At 43.4% G+C, this 9,457-nt stretch overlaps 1 long non-coding RNA gene across 1 annotated transcript in view; it reads right to left on the bottom strand.

Moving 5' to 3' along the window:
* Positions 1–678: 678 nt before the first annotated feature.
* LOC129392135 (uncharacterized) overlaps positions 679–9,457 on the bottom strand; it is a 15,969-nt gene continuing 7,190 nt past the window's right edge. Inside the window, exon 3 of the long non-coding RNA XR_008617399.1 lies at positions 679–738. This is a non-coding gene — a long non-coding RNA (uncharacterized lncRNA). The remainder of the gene's footprint in view (positions 739–9,457) is intronic.

The raw sequence follows: 9,457 nt of genomic DNA, 5'->3' as shown, positions 1-9,457 counted from the left end.
CCCGTATAGGTATGGAATGATTAAGCAACATAGGCACAACTCCAGACTCAGGATACATTTGAGGCACAGAATGGCAGAGCGGGACTTTCTTAGAATGTGAACTGTCAGGGTGAGACCTGCCTACTGCCTAGAGCAGGGTTTATAACCTGGAGTCTGTGATGTCTGTAAAGAGAGACGGGTGCCATATAGTGGTTGGGAGCGTGGATTCTGGTGCTGGACATGACCCCAGGCAAGGTACTTACCTCTCCTGTGCCTTAGTTTCCTCATCCATAAAATGGGGATGATGCCATTGGTAGACTACAGGGCTATTTGGTCAGTTTGCCTTTGAAGCAGAGAGTATTATTGGACCTCTTGGCGTGATTTACTAATGACAGCTCTGAGCTAGTCTCCATGACCCCACTTGTAATTCTGTGCCTGAGCCAAGATCGCACTTGGAACATGTTGCATATGCACTACCTTGGGTTGATTCTTTTTTATTTCCTTAGCAAACCATATTTCTTCTTGCACTCCTCACTCCTCCATGAACTTGAATTAAGCCCTCTCCCATCTAGAGAGCAAGGCAAGGGTTAGATTTTGTTTTGGAAAAGACTCACAAGCTCACACGGCAGCAGGTTTTTCCACAGTTTGACAGTTCCAGTTCGGCTCCACATTGCTGATTTATAAGACACTGAGCTTATTGGCTTTCTCCCCTCTTCTCCCCCAGTCGTTTCTCAATCGAGTAGCGCTGGCTGGAAACATCTGAGAAAGAAATTTACTGAGAGATGCACAGACAGCTTATTCACATTCCAGAATTTCCAGGAGCCTTCCCCAGAGGATCCCGTGGTAGCCTGTTAACTCATGCACAACCCCTGGCCAGTGTCCCTGCCCCTCATCACCCCGCTCGCTCGTGCGGACAACACTCAGGCTCCCTCCAAACTCGGCTTCCTCAACTTTAATGCTAAGTGATGTAGCTAACACAGCACACGCTGTTCTCAAACCTTGCTTAGCCTCGCCTGTGACAGTGGGACTAGACAGGGAAATATGGACAGAAGGTACCCAATGGATTTAGTGATTTAATTGTCTGAGCACTTAAAAATTCAGGATTAATGGCACTGTAAGTGTGGTTGCTTCTTTCTCATTAACAGGAATCTGCTTTAAATAATTCATTTCAATAAAGACCCAATGCAGGCTAAGAAGAATGCCTTTGCATGACTCATATACCTCCTCTTTCTTTCCCCTTTCCTCTAGCCAGCCTCTCTCCCCACACCAATTTGGTCTTAACATAGAAACCTCTAATCTGAAACCGGTGTTTCCCACTAAGCTCTCCATTTCTGCTTGAAGTAATTTGCAAGGGCCACTTTCTGCATCTTGTTCTCAGACGTGTCTTGGTCAATTAGTGCAATGTCACAGCCATGTGTAGTTATTGTAACTCCAGCTGTGAGCTGTTAATAATAAACTTACCCACAGGACAATCGTGCCATATGGTTGATGGTCAATCAAGACTAAAATATGCCTTAGGAAAAAAAACGCTCCTGTCAACAGTGAGAGGGTGTAGGTCATTGGTTAGGATGCTGGCTCGAAAGAATCGAGTGTGGGTTAATAGTGTACCGGAGGCATCCTTGCCTTGCTGCTACCCTACGATGTTTGTCCAGAGACACAAAAGCATGATAACAAAAGTGACACAGCTGGAATCAGAAGACAAGCAGACAAAACATGGTGAAATGTATAATATGGGTTGGGGAATAGGGATTTGTTGAAAAGAAACATAACTCAGATTCTTTACTAGGAAAAGGAGACAAATCTGCATTTTAGTCATGGGAAATGATCTGTGTACTACAAGACAAATTTTATTTAATGGGAGCTTTGAGGCAAATAAAAACAAACTGATTTGTGGCAAATGAGTGAAGGAAGAGCAGTAACCCACCTGGGTAATTTCAGTTAACTTCCTCCACAGGATCAAAGGGCTTTTGGATTATTTTTGTTTTCTTTTGAATTTTGGATGGGAGGTGGTGAGTTGGGGAGGCTCTTGGCAAACAGCTGAAAGTTGACTTTTTTCCTAGCCACAGCTGCCCCAGTAGAAATGCAAAAGGCAGTGCCAACAAAGCATCTACTTGTTTCAATGGCAAAACTAACGCTGCTATGGCAGTTTTACCGGAAATGGTAAAGAACCAGTGCAGGATGGTGTCCCGTAAAGTAAAAAACCATGCCAAATGTTTCATTCAGCCTGTGCTTTTTTGTCTGTTTTCTTGTTTGTTTAAGCAACAAGTTCTTAATACAACATCTATCACGGATATTTCTCTTGATAATACACCAGGGGCCAGACCCTGAGCAGTGACCACTCTCCACACCATAGCAGTTCTCAGTCAGCATTTTCTGACTGGAAGCCCAGGTTAAATCCGTTCATGCAAACTTTCCTTTGAATTTAAACACTCGCCACCACCTCCTAGGAAAGATCCTCTGTTTTTTCTCTACTTTTTTTTTTCCTCTATCTTTTTTTTCTCCTGGTTAAAAACTGGAATGATTCCATTCTTGCTGAGGTTACTTTTCCACTGAAAGGAGGAGGTATTTTTCCCCACTAAAAACGGAAGACTTTTAAAATTGCCATTTAAAGAGTGATCATGCAATAAAGGCCTTATTAAAATCCCAGAGCCCTGTTTATTTGCTGTGGAGCCTGACTTGATTACCTGATAATGAAAGTGCTTTGCTAAACTATGGGACCTCGGGGTCGTCTGTCCCGAGGTTGTGCCGCCTTCAGGGGAAGCATTTTTTGTGATTACACTTTTGTCTTTGAGAAGGCAAACTATTCTTCTCCCTCCTCCATGGGAAACTCAGGAAGACTGCCCTGTCCAGACACATACACACACACACACACACGCACACACACACACACACACACACTCACACTCACACACACACACTCACACACACACACACACTTCTTCTCTGTGCCAGTTAGTTGGTTGTTAAGGGTTTACCGAATTTTCTGTCACTCTGGCCGTTTCACTAACTCAGTGGTTCTCAGCTGGGGTTGACTTGGCCCCCAAGGGACATTGAAAATGTCTGAAGATGGTTTTGGTTGTCACAACTGGAGTAGGAGAGGGGTACCTCTGGCATCCAGTGTGTGGAGGTCAGTGATGCAGCTAAACATCCTACAATGCTCAGGGCACCCCCCACTCACACACACCCCCACACAAAGAATTATCTGGCCCAAAATGTCAATAGTGCCGAGGCTGAGAAATACTTCACTGACTTGACCAACTTAACATGAGGTGATTTGGTAGATCTATGGATTTAGGCTCAGATTGAAAGCAATGAGACAAAGGGCTACCAAATTCCTCTTTCATCATCTTCACCCCATCAAAGAGCTGGGCCTGAGTCACGCCAATTCTGACTAAGCCAGTTTTCTCTGTGATTTTACAAAGCAGGGGTCAGCAAAATACAGCCTAATAGGGCTGCCATCTCATTTTGTACAGACAACTGGTTTTTACATTTTTTTTTAATGGTTGATGAAAAAAGAAGAATATTTTGTGACATGAAAATTATATGAAATTTACATTTCAGCGCACACCAGCTCTGCCCATTTGTTTACCATTTGTTTACAAATTGTCCATAGCTGCTTTTGCAATATGGCAACAGAGTAGTTGCAACTGACTATATGGCCCCCAAAGCCTAAAATATTTAGTCTCTGGCCCTTCACAGAAAATGTTTGCTGATCCATAATATAAGACCTTAAGACCGATTACGTGGCCTGCACAGCAGAGTTGATGATTTTCTAGAGGTACCGAATCCCACAAGTCTATGGAATATGTACATAAATAATGTTGCATTATTTCTACATGTAGTACGCTCAGATGTCATCAGGTTGGTAAGGGGCCACTTAAATACAAGTTATTTGTTTTTCTAATTTTCCTACTCATTATAACTTTCTCACCCCCAATAAAACTTTCATCATTGTGGGTTCAAAGCTGGGCTCTCATCTCAGTCCCCTCCCCAGCTTTAGCATGAATTAGGGATAGGACACCAACAAGAGAAGACCAGAGAGTCTGGATTATCCTCCAATGGAATCCTTAGCCACGAGTGATGGAGAGAAAAGCATAAGAGCACACTAGCCACAAACTCCCATACCTCCCCACTGAGACTTACATTCTCTTACTCTTTCAGGAATGTTTGGGTACCCAACGAGACCATCCTGCTGAAACCCCAGCAAAAATGGATGTTTAGGTATGTTTGCACACCCCACACAGACACAAAGAGGTTAGATGGGACAGGATTCCATAAACACAGGAGTTGTTGCTGTTTAAACTCATCAATTTAATATCAAAAAGAATGCAATTCAGAAACCTTGCCTGGCTCCAAAGGGTTAAGCACTCCCTCCGCCCCACCCCCCACCCCACCCCCCACCCCACCCACCTCCACACACACTCTAGCTTGGAGATGTGACATGGACACACACAGGCAGCTATGCGAATCCAGAAGAAGGAGAAATCATTTCTGGACTTGGCAGTGATGATGACAGTGATAAGAGGAGAAGGAGGGCATCATCATTTATTGAGGTGTCAGGAAGTATTCCGAGCACTTTATATAGAACCTGAAATGTTAATAGTAGTCAATCCATTTTACAGATAGGAAAACTGAACCGCAAGAAGTAACTTGCCTAAGGGCACAGAGCTAGTAAGGTAGAAGAGCTAGGATCCAAACCACATCTGTCTGACTGCTCTTTTCTCAATGTTGAGGGGATATTTCATTGAAAAGTTAGGATGTGAAGGGGACTGGAAGGGTGAATAAGATTCAGATTGTCAGATTGGAGGGAAGAAAAAATTCTAAATAGAATAAAGAGATGGGAATAAGAGAACAGACATTGGAATGGGTATGTTATATTTAGGGTCGTTCAGAGATGGAATAGAGGGGTCTCTTGGAAGTACAGAGTTTGCACAGGGCAGGTACTACTGGAAAGGTCTGATTGGGCTCAAACATTGCCAGATGCAATAACTTTTAGGAATAGATCTTGCAAAGTCTTGACGTTTGATGTTGAGTCTATATGGAAGAAATGTGCTATAGTCAAAAAGGTTACCGATAGGACAGCTTTATTCATAACAGCCAAAACTTGCAAGCAACCAAGATATCCTTCAATAAGTAAATGGATAAACAAACTAGTACATCTAAATAATGGAATGTTATTCAGCAGTAAAATGAAATGAACTATCAAGTCACCAAAAGAAATGGAGGACCCTTAAATACATATTGCTAAGTGAAAGAAGTCAATCTAAAAAGGCTACGTGCTGTATGATTCGACTATATGAGATTCTGGAAAAGGCAAAACTATGGAGACAGGAAAAGGTCAGTGATTGCCAGGGGTTTGGAGACAGGCTGTGGGGGGGAATGAGTAGGTGGAGCACAAGGGGACTTTAGGGCAATGAAACTATTCTTTGTAATACTATAATGGTGGCTACACGTCATTTTACATTTGTCAAAACCCATATAATGTACAACACAAAGAGTGAACCATAATATAAACTGTGGACATTAGTTAATAATAATATATCAATGTTGGCTCATTAGCTGCAACAAATGTACTACACTAATGCAACATGGTAAAAAAAATAGGGGAAATTGGGGTGGATAGAAGAGAATGCATATGGGAACTCTTTGCACTTTTCACTCAATTTTTTCTGTAAACCTAAAACTACTTGGAAAAAAAGTATTAATTTTAAAAAAAGGTTGCTGGACTAGACCCAGATTCTAGATCTTGCTCTGTCACTAACCAGTTTTTTGAGCAAATTGTAGCCCCTCTGGGTATTACAGACCAAGAGGCCACTACATGGCCCACCACCAGGGGACATCCCATGACTCTGAGATAATGTACATTGGCTGGATTTTCTCCCTTCATTGAAGAGTGAGAGAGAGATCCAATGTATCTGGGCCTCAGGTTGTGAATGTTGGACCTGAGAGGGTTTGGATATTTGCATCAAGGGATCAGGATCCATGATATCACTTCCCTCTTGCACATGAGGTCATTTTGCATTTGGGGACCCCAATTACCTATGTGTTTGTGATTGTTTTTTGTTTAGAACAGTTACCAAATCCCGACTTCTTCAAACATTAAAAAAGTGTGTTTTTCAGTGCTAATTATTTTGCAGTATGATAGAAACTGGCACCCACAGAATATGTCAACTTTAAAGGAGTAGGTGTGAGCATTAGAACGTCTCCCTGCTGCACCCAGGTTCTGAGCTTATGCACTGAGCTGCCTGACAGAAAGTTGGCCTCTGCCCGCCCCCCAGCTGCCATGTGAATGACACCAGTGTGACTGGCAGCTCTCGGTGGCCTGTGTAGATGTACTAATACTTATAGGCAGAGGCACCCTTTGGTGTCACTGAATCACCACTCACCTCATTTTACTGTTGCATCCCTGCCCACTTCACAGAGCTATCCCAGATGAGGGTGAGGTCTGAGCTTCTATCACAGGTCTGGTTTTACCTTAATCCCTCAGTCATACTTACCCTTAGCAGGTTCCAGCAGGCACCATATAAATAATAAAACCATCCTTTCAACATATTGCTCACGAAGGAGGTGAATGCAAATGCCAAGTTAGATGGGTATATAATTTCATTTTATATAAAAATGTATGTTGGAAATATATATTGTTTTTAGACTGTGCCTAATTCTTCTGCTCACACATACATGGACATTTTTCTAACAGTTTGGATAGAGAAATAGTATCACCAACTTTTACTTGTGTGTCAACTTTGCATATATACAACTTAAACAGATGTGCATGTTTATAATTTTAAAGATGCACATATGTAAAACATTTGATAGTGTATTTATTTGTGCTGTTGATTTATCTGAAAGACCCTGTATTTACATCTTTTAATTGTGTTATGTGGGATAGTGCCACATATGTTGTTTATGTATGTGACATGTATGATGGAAAACCAATTGGCTAGTGGAAGTTCGTTCTTTATGGGTTTTGAAAGTATTCTAGACCTAAAAATTATGTGCCACTGAGAAAGGCGTGAGGAATGGGGTGGAGGAAGGGGGCAGTGAATGCAGATTGATTTCAAAATATTTAATGAGGGTAAAAAATAAAAAGTAAAAAATACCCCCCCTTTCATACACATCAGAAAATTTGAGACTATTTTTCCCACTCGGGGAAAGAAAGAAGCTCTCTGTTTGTCGCCGGCGATGTGTGATGTCTGAAAGAGGAAGCAGCTTGGGCAGGAGCCGGGAGACAGGCAGCCCTCTGTGGAGACTTCATCCAGCACTTCTCAACGAGGATTCCAGAAGGCCCGGACTGTAAATGCCTATATTGTCTCCCTGCTCTGCAGCCTCGGGCAGCTCAACATTTTGCTTGGTCAGTCCACGGATGTTTTTTTCTTACATCCAAGATTTCAGGTTTTCATACCCACTTTGTTCGGAAAAATTCTGAAATCAGAAAGGATGTGGTCTGAAGTGTTGAAGTGTTTAGCCACATATGGAAGACACAACTCATAGAAATGAAGTGGCACATTTATCAGGTCTCAATGGGAGATTCTCAAGTTTAGGGTCCAGGACAGATTTATTTAAGCGGCACCGGCCAGAGGTTCCTGAATTTCATCCTCTTGATGCCCGTGGGTTGTTTTTGTTTCTTCACCCTTCTCAAGGTGCCTCTCCCCTTTAGCACAAACTATGAAGGCCCCTCACAATTCTGCTATTTTCTCTCCTCTTTATCAGTAATTTAGGCTTATGAATCCAGTAAATAGCCACCAAGACTTAGATCACATGCTGATGGATTCTCTTGTCTTTCCCTTGCTGGTTTTCCACAGCTTTGGGGCAAATGATCCTCCCAAGTGAGACCTGCTTGTGCATAGAACAGTGTCCCTAGGCAGTGCTGGTAACATTCCTTAGGTCATATCAAGTCGTTCTGGAAAAACCTGCTGTAGGACTAATCTTCAAATACAGAAAGTAGAGACTCTCCGTTACTTATAATTGCTCTGTACTTTAAATTCCAGCGGACATGGGAACAAACAAGACTAGGAAAGTTTCTCTTCCACGCTGTAGAGCTGCACCGAGCGGCCAGATCAGTGCAACGCGCAGAGGAAAGGGAGAATGAGTGTGACTTTGCCTTGACCTCTAACTTCCACCTTGAACATGTTTATTCCGGTAAAATCAGGTTAAAATAATCACCAAGGGCAGCTTTAAGAAGGTTAAAGACAACTGGGAGGGTTCATGCGCACAGGGAATTCAGGCCTCACCCGGTGCCTTCTGGCAGATCCCCTACCTGCTCCTCAGTCGCAGCTGGGAACACTCCCCCACCCCCAGCCCGGACCGTGACCGAGGCTCCCCTGCGGAGGTGCAGTCCCACAAAGCCATGGCTGTGTACTCCCAACATTTAGAAAAGCCAGTAGGCAAGCTCTGATCTCTCTGGTAAAGACAAAGTACACAGTGGGAACCCCCCAAATGGAAAGGGACAAGGGACATCCAGAAGACTGTGTCGGAGCAGCATATTTCAGTCAATGTGGAAAGACTGAGTCAGAAGTAAGAGAAGATAGGATGAAGCAGGAGGGATGTATGCTGCAAGAGAAAACTATTCTCTTGTTCCTCCTCTGTTCCTTCACCCTGTCAAAGGTGAGATTTGCAAAGAAAAAGAAACGTAGAGAACCCCACGCAGAGAAAAGGGGAAAATAGGAGAGGCCAGTCCCACTTCTCCATCACATACAAACATCACCACCACCATCAATCACTACTATGGAAGTTTATTTTCCCTACACCTTTCAAGGGAAAGGGAAAGTTTTACCTAAATGCAAACTTTTAAATCTGGGGAAAGGATAATCCTATATATTTTTCGAGGACTACATTTCAGCTTACAAACAATGCTGATGATGAGCCCTGTATCCACAATAGCTAAGGTCTGTGGAAGTATATGGTTGATGGTACTCTGGCTCTGTGCTTGGCCTGTGGGTTACAGATGGAGTGGGCCCACTCCTGTGAGTTTGAACACATTGCTAATCTTTGTTGAGGTAGGAACAATCAAGTCCTCTCCCCCTGCCATCCTGGAGAAAGGATCAGAGTTCTTTCCACACCATTTTGTCTGAGAGTTTCCACTTTAATCCTTGTGCCTTTGCTGCCTCATCCGGATTGCAGATAACTTCCTGCTTTTTCAACTTGAGCCTCAACATCTTCGGCTCTTTGCTGCCCCACCAGATCTCCCCGTGCAACATCAATCTGCTGTCACTCACGTTGTCAGAGATGGCATCAGAAGAATCAAATGCAGAGTCCCTTATCCTGCCTATCTCTAAGAAGTCCACGAGGCGAGCTCCCCAGGACCCTGGAGATGCACTGTGGACAGGGGGAAACGCTGAGTGCCTTATTCTCCTCTCGGAGTTCCAGAGTACTCATTAGTCCACACTAAAGGTCTTGAGACTTCTCACCATAAAGAGGCCTGCTTAGGGCTTCCCTGGTGGCGCAGTGGTTGAGAGTCCGCCTGCCGATGCAGGGGACA

The sequence above is a fragment of the Physeter macrocephalus genome, chromosome 5 (genome assembly GCF_002837175.3).
Source record: "Physeter macrocephalus isolate SW-GA chromosome 5, ASM283717v5, whole genome shotgun sequence".
NCBI lineage: Eukaryota > Metazoa > Chordata > Mammalia > Artiodactyla > Physeteridae > Physeter > Physeter macrocephalus.
This window is presented reverse-complemented; position numbering and strand designations above follow the sequence as displayed.